Source organism: Leptopilina boulardi, unplaced genomic scaffold (assembly GCF_019393585.1).
Source record: "Leptopilina boulardi isolate dan_hultmark-lab unplaced genomic scaffold, ZJU_Lbou_2.1 LbouV2_208, whole genome shotgun sequence".
Classification (NCBI taxonomy): Eukaryota; Metazoa; Arthropoda; class Insecta; order Hymenoptera; family Figitidae; genus Leptopilina; species Leptopilina boulardi.
In genome coordinates, this window is record NW_026137761.1 from 467,332 (window position 1) to 481,624 (window position 14,293).

Below are 14,293 nucleotides of genomic sequence, written 5' to 3' on the forward strand. Positions count from 1 at the left end.
TCAAAAAATTTAATTAATTTAAAACATTTTTAACTCGAAATTTTTTAAATCAATCAATTGAATTGGACAAATTCATTGCTTCCTTCACGAGGAAGCGAATTTTTTGCTTCAAACAATGAGGAAGCATAATGTTTATGAAATAAACATAAAGGACCCCCTCCTTGTTTTTCAAAATCAACCCTTATTTTTCGACTTTCACCCCTTCGGGTATTTTTTTTTTTTTTTATTTTCATTGGAAAGCTGAGTTTTTTTCCGATGAGCTATGTAAATATGAAAATGGGACAACAATAATTTTGTGAGAAACAGAATATTAAAGTAGGCGGTGCCGATAAGGGGTATACCTGGAGATCATCTTTGAGGATTTAGGTAGGCACCGCCTAATTTAATATTATGCTTCTCACAAAATTATTGTTGTCCCACTTTCGTATTTACATAGCTCATGGAAAAAAATCTCAGCTTTCCAATGAAAATAAAAAAAAAAAAAAAAAAATTCCCGAAGGGGTGAAAATCGAAAAATAAGGGTTGATTTTGAAAAAAAAGGGGTCAAAAAATTTTTTTTTAAATTTCGTAAACATTTTTGAAAAGTACGTGAAAAATGCATTAAAATTCATTATTGATAAATTAAAATCCATTAACTTTTGTCATAGTTATACAGATTTGAAAATGACAATGTTACCCTTAACGGCACCCTTATCGGCACCGCCTACTTTAATATTCTGTTTCTCACAAAATTATTGTTTTCCCATTTTCATATTTACATAGCTCATCGGAAAAAACCTCAGCTTTCCAATGAAAATAATAAAAAAAAAAAAAAAAAATACCCGAAGGGGTGAAAGTCGAAAAATAAGGGTTGATTTTGAAAAAAAAGGGGCAAAAATTTTTTTTTTAAATTTCGTATACATTTTTGAAAAGTACGTGAAAAATGCATTAAAATTCATTATTGATAATTTAAAATCCTTAAACTTTTGTCATAGTTATACGGATTTGAAAATGACAATGTTACCCTTAACGTCAAAACTTCAACCCCCTCTACTTTCTACAAATATTTTTTTAATGAGTTTATATTTTAGGGATTTATTACTATCATATAGGAGAACAATTTACCAAAGTATGAAGCCAATCCCAGAACATTGACTTTTTGGGCTGGGGCGATTGAAAAAGAATCTCTCATATATGGTTGATTCTCCAGGAACGTGGCACTTTTCGTTCCACACTTAATAACTAAAAAAGTATTATTTAAAAGATTGTGAAATTTTTTGCAGATATTCTTCGTGTTTATATTTATCAATAGCAAAAGAAATATTTTTTGCTTTTATAAACCTTTAAAAAATTTAAAATTACCACGAAAAATGCACTTTTTGCAGTTCTCCTCATAGGACTTGCTAAGATTAGGAATTTTTTTTACGTATATAGTGGGTTTAAATTTTTTTTGAAATGTACTAGTCGAAAGTTTAACTTAAAAGGTATAATTACTGCACGGAGAGAAATAGATGGTACGATCTTATTATTTTAAGATGGTTAAAAGTAGATGGTATCCGCTACCATCATTATGCTACTCGGTACTATCAAAGATGTTACAAAAAATATGGTTATGTTACCCACTACAATCAAGACGTTATTCCGTACAATGTAGATTGTAAGTGATAGAATCTAGATAGCTGTCCCTATATGTAAGATCAAATATGGTACCTGGTATTATCTAGATAGTACCCCGTACCATCTATTTCTCTCCGTGTGTGTATCTTATTTTGGTTCTCATAAATTGTATTAACAAAAATCGGTTTTAAATCTTTTCCCCGATTTTATTTTTGTGGAACCGAAGTTTACATAATTGTGAATTTACAGTGATTTTACTCAACCTTATAACTTATTTTTACCGATTACTTGTGTAATCAAGTTAAAAAATTATGTTGATGTTTGAATCATGTGAAAAAATGTGATTTTTGAACTTAAAACTATAATAATAATCGTCTTTATATTGCGTACTTTTATTACATGTAAACTCCGGTTCCACTTAAAAATAAAGGTTTTTTAAAACTTCCGATAAAATCAACCCACTAGTTAGTTAGAGTTAGCAAACCTGTTTATAAATACCAAAGGACAGTTTATTTCATTGGGTATTTTGTTTATAATAAACAATTTTCTTTGGTTTGTAAACTCCGGTTCCTGTTTCTGAGCTCAGGTACGTATAACGCAAATGTTGGACCCTTTCGTTTTTTTTTTGTTAAAATATCTTACTTGTATTTTGTATTTTAAGTCGTGTATAATTAATCATATTATTAATTTTAAGATTAAGTTTAACATTAATTATACTTTGACTTTGGTGAATTATTTACAGTTTTGTATTAATCCGAGTAAGTATATATTTGATGGGTAAATTGAGAGGTTATGTTTTTATGTTTTTGTTGTTAATATTTCTAATGAGTGTCTCGCACAGGACGTAAAAAATTTTTTTAAGCTCAAATACTTATTGATTAATTTTGCTTCCTCGTGGAGGAAGCTTTGTAGTCCTTTTGTTTATAAAACTTTTCAAAGTGGCGGAAAAAAATTTTTTTCTTTATAGAAACATGTTATATGAGATCCTGATCAATTGTCCGGATGTATGTATGTGTGTGTGTGTGTGGATCCCTTTTTTGTTTAGAAGATAACTTTAACAGGTTTTAATGGATTTAGATAAAATTTGGTAGGCTCATTTATCATATTAATATCTCAAATCTGACCAAAGGATTTTAAAAAATACCCAAAAAAAAAATTTTATCGTCTTTTTTCCAAAAATTTTTTTTTAATCGAAAAAATTTTTAAATAGAAAAATTTAAGGTTATATATAATAAAATTGTATTCCTTACGTCAAGACGAATCAATCGATATTTATAAAGTATACATTTGAGGTAAATTTAAAGAATTAATGAAAGTTAAAAAATCAAAAATTCACATTTTGTCAATAAAATTTTGCTTTCTCCACGAGGAAGCAAAATGTTCATGTAATGAACATCTGAATTTTCAACTTGTTTTTTTAGTGATAACTAATGTAATTAGTGTAAAAAAAATTAATTAAATTAATTAAAAAATTAAATTAAAAAATTTTTTTTTTAAATATTTACTATTATCAAAAGTGCCCTGTTTCTAGAGATTCATCCATATATATGAGGCATTTTACGTGTAATGCCCTGAGTTAAAAAATTGATTTCTCGAAAAAAAGTGAAACTTGGGGAAATTGTTGTCCTACCTGAGAGTAAAATATCCTAAAAAATTTTTTTGACTTTTTTGAAATTTTGGGGGAGATAGAGGGGGTCAATTTTATTAGGTTTCCCTGACACCGCGTACTATTTGAATTTTTTCTGTCTATAAATGCAATAAAAAAAATTTTGGCAGCTGTATTTTTTTAAGGTTTTTTCATGATCTTTTCAATGGGGAATTTCGTTTTTTAAAATTTTTGAATTTTGACCTTGAATTCTATAATTAAACATAAATTTGCTATTTTCAGTAATATCGGTCTGATTTTTTTAAAAATAAATAATTGCAAACGACAGCTGAGGTTTTTTCCGATCTGTATATAAATTTTCAGAATGACGATTTTTTTTGTTTTCGAGATATTAAATATCAAAGATTTTATATCGGTGCGACTAAGACGATGAAGCCTCGTCCCGGATAGCACAACAATTTGTCACAATTTTGCAGCAATTTGGCAATGCCAAATTGCGAGTTTGCATTGCCAACTTGCTGCAAAACTGTGGCAAATATCGATATGTCCACCCTTTTTAAACTTTACAGTGCAAACTTGCTGCAAAATCGCTGCAAAAAAGCTGAATGAGTTTTTCGCAAAATTTCAAAAAAATTTGCTGAAAAATGACACGGAAAATTTTCTGACATTTGAAAATGCAATTTTTTTGGAAAATAAAATTTTTAAGTTTTCTTGAAAGTTATTATTTTTAAATTTCTGTACTATAAAAATAATTAAATCGTAGGAAAAGAAGGAAGTAAAAAGAAAACAAATTTTTTAGAAATAAAGGCACTCTCACACCTTTTTGGCTGCCTGCCTGCCTGCAGGTTACCATGGCAACCCACGAGTGTGAGTGAGACAGAAAATTTGAATATTCAAATTTTTAAATTTTCTGTCGCACTCACTCTCATGCGTTGCCATGGTAACCTGCAGGCAGCCAAAAAGGTGTGAGAGTGCCTTTACGCTTTATATAAAGCATTAAATTTAAAGAATTAATGAAAGTTAAAAAATCAAAAATTCACATTTTGGCTAAAAAATTTTGTGATTTTTTAAATTGAAGTTTATATATATGAAATAATTGTATTCCTTACGTCAAGACGAATCGATCGATATATATAAAGTATACATTTGAGGTAAATTTAAAGAATTAATGAAAGTTAAAAAATCAAAATTTCACATTTTGGCAATAAAATTTTGCTTTCTCCACGAGGAAGCAAATTTTTTTGCTGATCGTAAAGAGGAAGCAAAATGTTCATGTAATGAACATCTGAATTTACAACTTGTTTAAGTTTATATCTTTCTCTATTGTATTATATTATTCTTTTATTGTACATCTGTCAATTAATTTCGAATTTCAAAATACATTATTTATTCAAAAGTAAGTACTCTTACAAGATTTATCAGATTATGGATATTGATATTTTAACATTTTTATGTGTGTACATCCAAAAACAGGGTTTTTACTAATTTCGTTCAACAAAATTTCCGGTTTTTTTCTCATTTTTCCCGATTTTTTTTCTTGTCAAATTTAAATTTGATAATTTGTAAATTTTTGCAACAGTCATGAAAATCGATATTTTTATAAAATTAGAATTTTTGTTTTTACTTTAAAATTTACCTAATCCGATGGAGATTTCATTTTAATAAATTAACAACTTCCCAGTCAAAAATCTTATGCTATATGAAGTTGAATAAAAAGCCTAATTGAAGCGTTAGGATAGTTGACAAACAAGTTAAATATCAGTAGAAATCTATCTGGTATCATACTACCAACTTTTTTTAAATTCGTTAGCTTGCTCCAAATTGTGATTAGAAAAACTTCTGAATTGACAGATGTACAATAAAAGAATAATATAATACAATAGAGAAAGAAAAATAAAAAATATTTATAATATAATATATCAATGTACATAAGTATAAAGCACTATGTACACAAATATGTTTAAGTGTTTATATTTATACATTTAAAAGCATGTATATACTAATATTTATAACAATCTTTTGTGTTAAGTTGCATTTTGTAAAATATTAAAGTCTAAAATTCAATCTTTGGGACTGATTTCATGATATCTCGCTTAAACGATCAGCAAGGATTTCAATTCAAATGGATTTGTAATGTCCAAACTTACCTTAAAACATCCCCGTTTGTCGATTTGCTCATCATTTTTGGTCGTAACTTTCAGGCTTCCTGACCACCGTGTGTACCATGATGAGGAAGCTAAATGGTCATGAAATGAACACCTATTTTTTAACTATTGTACAATTTATTAATTTATTATTAGTACTTATAATTTATTTATCTTTCAACTTTGTGTTTGTGATTTCCTTTTCTTTCTGAGTCTTTAGTGTGTGGTGCGAATTTTTAAGTTTTCTATTATTCGATATACTGAATATATTCCTTTACTGATTTGTAAAATTAATTTTACATAAAAGTTTATAAATGTAGTAATTTTTTATTTATTAAATTTATTATTTATAATTTTATTTATTTTTATATAAAATACTTAAAAAACGGTAAAAAAGTTAGAAAATATTTAAACTGTGCCATCCCTGAGCAGCCATTTTTTTACCTAAAGGCCTAAGCAGAATAGCTTAGAGAAAGACGTTCGCGAACGTGAAACATGAGTTAGAAAAGGACAGAGATATATTTGTATCCTTTTCTATCTCATGCATCTCGTTCACGAACGACTTTCGCGAATCTGTTGTGCGTTGGCCTTGACACAATCCTTTCTAAAAAAAAAAACATTGCGATAAAAGGTCGAATAGAAAAAAATCGAACTCGAAAAACTATCGAAATAAGAAATGAGCATTGAGAATGAAAAATGTAAATAGAAGGGAGAAACATATTTAAAGATTAGAAACGTACAGGTGGAGCTGCAGTTGATTTCGTCAAAAATGAGCGCTAATATTTAGATTATATAAACCTTTTTTGTCATAAAACACAAACATTGAAAATGTTTAAATCGTATTATACAAAAAAAATTAAGAAGTACAACACTATTTTACACAAAGCGGAAATTAATTTCGGATCTCCTTTAAGTTTTTTATCATGCTTTTAGATTAGAACAGTTTTTACGTTGTAGAAATGAACATAACCTATTCAGTTAAAGCCACTTGATTGGTCAAAATAATTAGCGCGCGATAATTTTAAAATATGTCATTCAACTTACCATTTCAGTGAATATTTTAAAAGACTGAAAAATTTCTTTTCACTAACTTCACATTATAATTAACAATTAATCAGAAATTTAAATTATGTATCTAAAAAGTTTATAAAATAAAGACCTTAAATATTTTATCAACAAACTATAATCAATTATAAGCGAATTAGGACGTAGTACTATAAAGATAAATATACACTGAAAGAAATTTCATAGGAAAAAATAACAAAATGCGTATTACATTTTAATATATTCTTTTAGAATTTAGGGAAAAGTGTACTTTTTATTAAAATTCAATATACTTTATATTAAAGTTCCAACTTAAAATCTTTTTTCAAATATTAATAATTATTGTAGAAAGAACGTAAAAAGATTACCAATATTTGAAAATATTATATTAAATTCTCATAGAGTTGTTGCATTATATGGAATGTAGCGTTCTAATATTTGTAAAACTTTATACGAAAAATTCAGAATGTCGGAAGAAAAGGGAAAAAAGCGGAAACTGTCGGACGTTTCCGTTAATTCTCGGGAGGAAGAGGAGTGAGACTAGGAACAACACATTCACACTTACAATACAGGTTAATACACATACTAATGAACACGCACGTTCATTTCGCTTATACATAGACATTACACGATCGCAACGAAACCTACACTTACAATTCTATACGCATAACGATAAATTTCGCTGGGGGTCGGCATATATCGTTTTCTTATATACTAACTACTGAATATTTTTACCACTTGCGAGAAAGAAGTTTACTTATAATAACTTAATAATAAAAAATAGTTTACTAGTGCCAATGGTGTAATTTTATAGAGGTTACGCTGGGTTCATTTTTATTATTAATTGTTTATATAGATTTTTCTTTTTTTTCAGATTAAAAATTATGATTGTTATAAAAATTTTTATTGCAAATAAAAATTAAATAATTGTAAAGATGACATCAAAAAATAAAAATTAATAAAAATAATAATAAATTTAATAATTAATAATAAATTTATTATTATTAAATAACTTTAATAAAACATTTTTTATAAATTGAAAATAAATTTAAATTAAAAAGAATTTAAAACACTATAAACATTTGAAACACGTGTGTTGACAGTTGATAGGTACGTTCTGCTGGTTAACAACACTTTCGAAAATCGGATCAAGTCGTAGAAGTTCGAGTAGGACACGAAGCCGCAAACAGACAGAACTTCGGTTAAATTCGTAGTCTCTCGGGAAAATCCGTGACTTTTAATATAAAGTTTTACAAAATGTGAAATAAGTATACGGATATATGTTATTTTTCTTACTATTTTGTGAAATTATTTATTATAATATTTCGTATTCTGTGAATTCATAAAGAAAATACTAATTTTTAAAATAAATATACTAATTCTTATTTCTTAAAATAATAGTTACTCTTAAATTCATTATATATTTTCGTAAAAACTGTAATAGTAATCAATATAGGTGCACTTTTTCCCTAAATTGTAACATTTATATTAAACTCTAATATGAGTTTAATACTTAGTAGTATGAATTTTCTTTCAGTGTAATTTAAAAATAAAAAAAGCAGAAAATGATTAGTGCAAGAGAGATTATAGCGTAAATCACTCTCTTATTTCATATTCATAATTTTTTTCTTTACATTTTGAATCGATATGGGATAAAAAAAGCAAGAAGAAATCAAATCATTTTATAAAATAAAATGGAAATTGAAAAAGGAACAGAAGTAACGAAGACGGCCGCTTGCGGCCGTCGGAGGTGCTGGTCTGTATTGTCAAAGAAGTTTATTTGTAACCGTCCAGTATTTTTAAAAACGATGGTATGTAGATATAATTTATACTTTGCTATTAAAACTAAAACTATTACATTTTATATATACGTAAATATTAAAATAAATTCTTTTTAACCTTCACATTTCTATGGAAGGGGTTAAATTATTTTATTTTAATTAACAACTAGCGATGTATTCCTCGCTCGCTAACGCTCGCTCGGTTAAAATTGTACTTATTGTTGTTTACTTATTGTAGTTTATGTATATTATATTTATAATTTATGTTTTAAATTGATATCTTATTAATATTGTATAAAATTTATCATAAAATTGAAAAAAGATGTTACATAAAAATAGTTTGTAAGAATTTCTAAAAGCATATATGCAAAGTATTTTGATTTATTTGAAAATAATTGAAAATAGATTTTTCAAGGACGGTGTCGAGGTCACGGGGTCGGTGTCGTTTTTCGAAATTTGTTAACTTAATATAATAGAAGATGTTTCGTTTTAAATTAAGAAATGTTAAAATTATTAAGTTAAAAACATTTGATTTTAATGACACTTAAAATTAGACACAATATTATAGGTTACTAACTAAAAATTGAAAAAACAACAATAAATAATAAAAAATTGAAAAAATAAAAAAATTCTTAAAAAATTGCAAAATAACCCTTTTTTGGGTTAAAATTGCAAAAAGATGTTACATAAAAATAGTTTGTAAGATTTTTTAACAGCATATATGTAAAGTATTTTGATTTATTTGAAAATAATTGAAAATAGATTTTTCAAGGACGGTATCGAGGTCACGGGGTCGGTGTCGTTTTTCGAAATTTATTAACTTAATATAATAGAAGATGTTTCGTTTTAAATTAAGAAATGTTAAAATTATTAAGTTAAAAACATTTGATTTTAATGACACTTAAAATTAGACACAATATTATAGGTTACTAACTAAAAATTGAAAAAACAACAATAAATAATAAAAAATAATAATAAAAAATTGAAAAAATCAAAAAATTCTTAAAAAATTGCAAAATAACCCTTTTTTGGGTTAAAATTGCAAAAAGATGTTACATAAAAATAGTTTGTAAGATTTTCTAACAGCATATATGCAAAGTATTTTGATTTATTTGAAAATAATTGAAAATAGATTTTTCAAGGACGGTGTCGAGGTCACGGGGTCGGTGTCGTTTTTCGAAATTTGTTAACTTAATATAATAGAAGATGTTTCGTTTTAAATTAAGAAATGTTAAAATTATTCAGTTAAAAACATTTGATTTTAATGACACTTAAAATTAGACACAATATTATAGGTTACTAACTAAAAATGGAAAAAACAACAATAAATAATAAAAAATAATAATAAAAAATTGAAAAAATCAAAAAATTCTTAAAAAATTGCAAAATAACCCTTTTTCGGGTTAAAATTGAAAAAAGATGTTATATAAAAATAGTTTGTAAGATTTTCTAAAAGCATATATGAAAAGTATTTTGATTTATTTGAAAATAATTGAAAATAGATTTTTCAAGGACGGTGTCGAGGTCACGGGGTCGGTGTCGTTTTTCGAAATTTGTTAACTTAATATAATAGAAGATGTTTCGTTTTAAATTAAGAAATGTTAAAATTATTAAGTTAAAAACATTTGATTTTAATGACACTTAAAATTAGACACAATATTATAGGTTACTAACTAAAAATTGAAAAAACAACAATAAATAATAAAAAATAATTATAAAAAATTGAAAAAATCAAAAAATTCTTAAAAAATTGCAAAATAACCCTTTTTCGGGATAAAATAGCATAATAATCCTTTTCAGGATAAAATTGCAAAATAACCCTTTTTCGGGTTAAAATTGAAAAAAGATGTTACATAAAAATAGTTTGTAAGATTTTCTAAAAGCATATATGCAAAGTATTTTGATTTATTTGAAAATAATTGAAAATAGATTTTTCAAGGACGGTGTCGAGGTCACGGGGTCGGTGTCGTTTTTCGAAATTTGTTAACTTAATATAATAGAAGATGTTTCGTTTTAAATTAAGAAATGTTAAAATTATTAAGTTAAAAACATTTGATTTTAATGACACTTAAAATTAGACACAATATTATAGGTTACTAACTAAAAATTGAAAAAACAACAATAAATAATAAAAAATAATTATAAAAAATTGAAAAAATCAAAAAATTCTTAAAAAATTGCAAAATAACCCTTTTTCGGGTTAAAATTGAAAAAAGATGTTACATAAAAATAGTTTGTAAGATTTTCTAAAAGCATATATGCAAAGTATTTTGATTTATTTGAAAATAATTGAAAATAGATTTTTCAAGGACGGTGTCGAGGTCACGGGGTCGGTGTCCGTTTTCGAAATTTGGTAACTTAATATAATAGAAGATTTTTATATCATCCTGTCAAAGTAAAGTAATTGTTTTATTGGGGTATAGTTCCGAAAACGTCTCACCTCCGATCTTAATGAAACTTGGAATATTAACGTATTTTAGTGCTCAGATTACTAAAATGATAGTGAAAATTGTCGCAAATGTGATTATCATGGTAAAAACCATAAAAAACACCATAAAATCATGGTTTTTTGCAGTTATCTTGTAAAAAACGCAAAATTTCGAAAAAGGTTTAAAATAAAAGTTGTAGGTCTCAAAAAACACACATTTTTTGTTGTATGAATTTTTTACCAAAAGTGGTTGTTTTTTGAGAAAAGTTCAAAAAACCATAAAACATCATGAAAAATGACGGAAAAAACAATGCACATCATAACTAGAGAAAAATTTAGTACTTGTAAGTATATTAACGTATTTTGATGCGCTAATTATAAAAATGATAATAAAAATTGGCGTAAAATTGATTATAATGAAGAAAACCATAAAAAACACCATAAAATCATGGTTTTTTGCCATATCCGCCCCACCCCCCGCCAAGGTTTCTTTAAAATACGTAAGAAAAGTACTTTACGCGGCTGTACTTTATGCTACTGTTGATTTTTCTTGAAAAATAACCACTTTTTGTAAAAAATGCATAAACATAAAATGTGTGTTTTTTTAAGTTCTTTAACTTTTATTTGGAACATTTTTCGAAATTTGGCCATTTTTACGAGATAATCGCAAAAACCATGATTTCTTGGTGTTTTTTTATGGTTTTCTCCATGATAATAAATTTTTCGCCAAATTTAACTATCATTTTTGTAATCAGCGCATCAAAATAAGTTAATATACTTGCAAGTACTAAATTTTTCTCTAGTTATGATGTGCACTGTTTTTTCCGTTATTTTTCATGATGTTTTATGGTTTTTTGGATTTTTCTCTAAAAATAACCACTTTTGGTAAAAAATTCATACAACATGAAATGTGTTTTTTTTTGAGACCTACAACTTTTATTTTAAACCTTTTTCGAAATTTTGCGTTTTTTACGACATAATCGCAAAAAATCATGATTTTATAGTGTACATTCGTGTACGATCCAACTGGGGATCCTGTCCCTTGGATCCGTATGCAAACACCCCCACGATTGGCCACTGAACATCGTCCAATTCCTGCAATGCAAGTAGAGGAAGTTCCAAACTTAATTAATGAACCTGAGCAAGTTCAAGCTCCTCCAAATCTTCGTACCGCGTGTACAGCTAAGTGAGCCACGATTACCGGCTAGAGTAGGAGATCGGCGGCAACGGCGACTACAACCAGCTCTAAGACGTATAGTACAAATCAATACTCTTCCTCTTTGGATGCGTCCAGAATAGACAAGAAACATGAACGTATACGTAACGTATCCATTTAAAACACATTGTGACGTTACGTATACTTTCATGTTTTCGGTCAAGTTTGGACACGTCCTTAGAGGAAATGCTAGACAACGCCTGACGCAGGCTATGAAGAGGCTGGCCACAGCGTTTTCAAGAAACAGGCGCTAAATGTTTTCTTTAATACTTTTTTCTTTGTAAAATTTCTTATTTCTTTTAGTTTCTATTATTTTCAGTTTTTGTATAATTAAGTTCTTTTTCTTTTTATTTAGTATTTACTTTTATAATGCGCATGCGCTTAAGACTTTATTCGTTATATTTTGCTTCCACATGAAAAAGCTTTGGATTCGTGTGTATTGTGTACAAATTATCTCTAATATACTTCGATGGATTGTTCTAAAATTTTGTAGGCTTATTACAGACATCAAAATCAAAAATCAAACACAAGGATTTTAAAAAATACCCACATAATTTTTTTATATCATTTTTTTAAAAATTCGAAAATACGTATTTTACACTGTAAATAAAGTTATTTGTCCAAGCAACTGATTTTTCGCATTAAAACGAATTGATTAACCGACACCGAAAAAAAAACTTGGTACCCGTTTACCAAGATTTTACCAAGCTCAAGGGTTCGTTAGAAGGATTACTAAGCTCTCTTGGTAAAATTAACTTATAAATTTTAAGTTAAAATTACTAAAAAAATTGGTTACTTTAACTAAATATATTGGTTCTCTTTACCATGAATGCCTTTGTTAAGCACAACAATGAAAAATTAGTAAATTCTACCTACCACAGTGAATATTAATCTTACTACTGACGCATTTCATTTGAAAACGATCAGTCATGACTTAGATTTTTTTAATATTTCGTTATTTTGTATTATTTGGGGACTTAAATAAGTATGAAAAATTGTAATTAAAAATCTTAAGTTTTTTTCAAGTTATTTATATTAACAAATTTAAGATACTTCTTTTCCTTTTCACTATAACTTTTTCATTTTTCTTTGTACAGAAAAGTGTTTTAAATGTTTTTTCTTCAAAAATTATTGAATTTTAAGAAAATGATTTTTATTTTTAATATTTTATAATTTTTATATTATTTATTTAAAAAAAAATTTTTATTAATGTTTAAACCTGTTATCGGGCTAATTTCGATCTAAAAAAAATCATGAATATTCTTCAACATTATACAAATAACATATTCAAATTTGGTGAATGCATTATGTTTTGTTCTCGAGAAAACATTTTTTGAAATTTACCGTGCATGACTCTAGCGGTCGCATCGGTCAGCGCTTGGGTTAGATCCCATGCTGCGCGCCGATAGAGCACGGTAAATTTCAAAAAAATTTTTCTCGAGAACAAAACATAATGCATTCACCAAATTTTAATATGTAATTTGTATAATATTAAAGAATATTCATGATTTTTTTTAGATCGAAATTAGCCCGATAACAGGTTTAAACATTAATAAAAAATTTTTTTTTTTAAATAAATAATATAAAAATTATAAAATATTAAAAATAAAAATCATTTTCTTAAAATTCAATAATTTTTGAAGAAAAAACATTTAAAACACTTTTCTGTACAAAGAAAAATGAAAAAGTTATAGTGAAAAGAAATTTACCGTGCATGGCTCTATCGGCGCGCAGCATGGGATCTACGCGATGCGACCGCTAGAGCCATGCACGGTAAATTTCAAAAAAAATTTTCTCGAGAACAAAACATAATGCATTCACCAAATTTGAATATGTTATTTGTATAATGTTGAAGAATATTCATGATTTTTTTTAGATCGAAATTAGCCCGATAACAGGTTTAAACATTAATAAAAAATTTTTTTTTAAATAAATAATATAAAAATTATAAAATATTAAAAATAAAAATCATTTTCTTAAAATTCAATAATTTTTGAAGAAAAAACATTTGAAACACTTTTCTGTACAAAGAAAAATGAAAAAGTTATAGCGAAAAGGAAAAAAAGTATCTTAAATTTGTTAATGAAAATAACTTGAAAAAAACTTAAGATTTTTAATTAAAATTTTTCACACTTATTTAAGTCCCCAAACAATACAAAAAAACGAAATATTAAAAAAATCTAAGTCATGACTGATCGTTTTCAAATGAAATGCCTCACTATAATTTAGTTAAATTTACTATTTTGATTAGTTAATTTAACTAATTTTCTAATGTTAAAATTTTTTTTTTATTTTTATTCGTTTATATTAAAAGATTGATAATTAAATAAAGTCCAATTAGTTTTTAGTTAATTTATTAACTTTTAAAATCATTTAATTATACAATAAATATGATTTTCCGTTTGGCATTAAAGTTTTTTTTCTTATCTTATAATCACAAAGTTTATCTAAACTAATTACTTTAAGTGAGATCGCTTC

General features: G+C 26.4%; 1 protein-coding gene and 1 long non-coding RNA gene across 14 annotated transcripts in view; both read left to right on the forward strand.

The window, feature by feature from the left end:
- The window catches only part of LOC127278580 (potassium voltage-gated channel protein eag), a 1,151,741-nt gene that overhangs the window by 100,464 nt on the left and 1,036,984 nt on the right, over positions 1–14,293 (forward strand). The gene's annotated exons all lie outside the window — the stretch shown is intronic.
- Positions 8,492–11,036, forward strand: LOC127278602 (uncharacterized). Of its 2 annotated transcripts, none has more exons than XR_007842508.1 (3): positions 8,492–8,598; positions 8,956–9,573; positions 9,972–11,036. It is a non-coding gene; the product is annotated as an uncharacterized LOC127278602 (long non-coding RNA). The 2 variants fall into 2 exon arrangements; XR_007842509.1 differs by having other exon boundaries at positions 8,956–9,203; positions 9,972–11,026.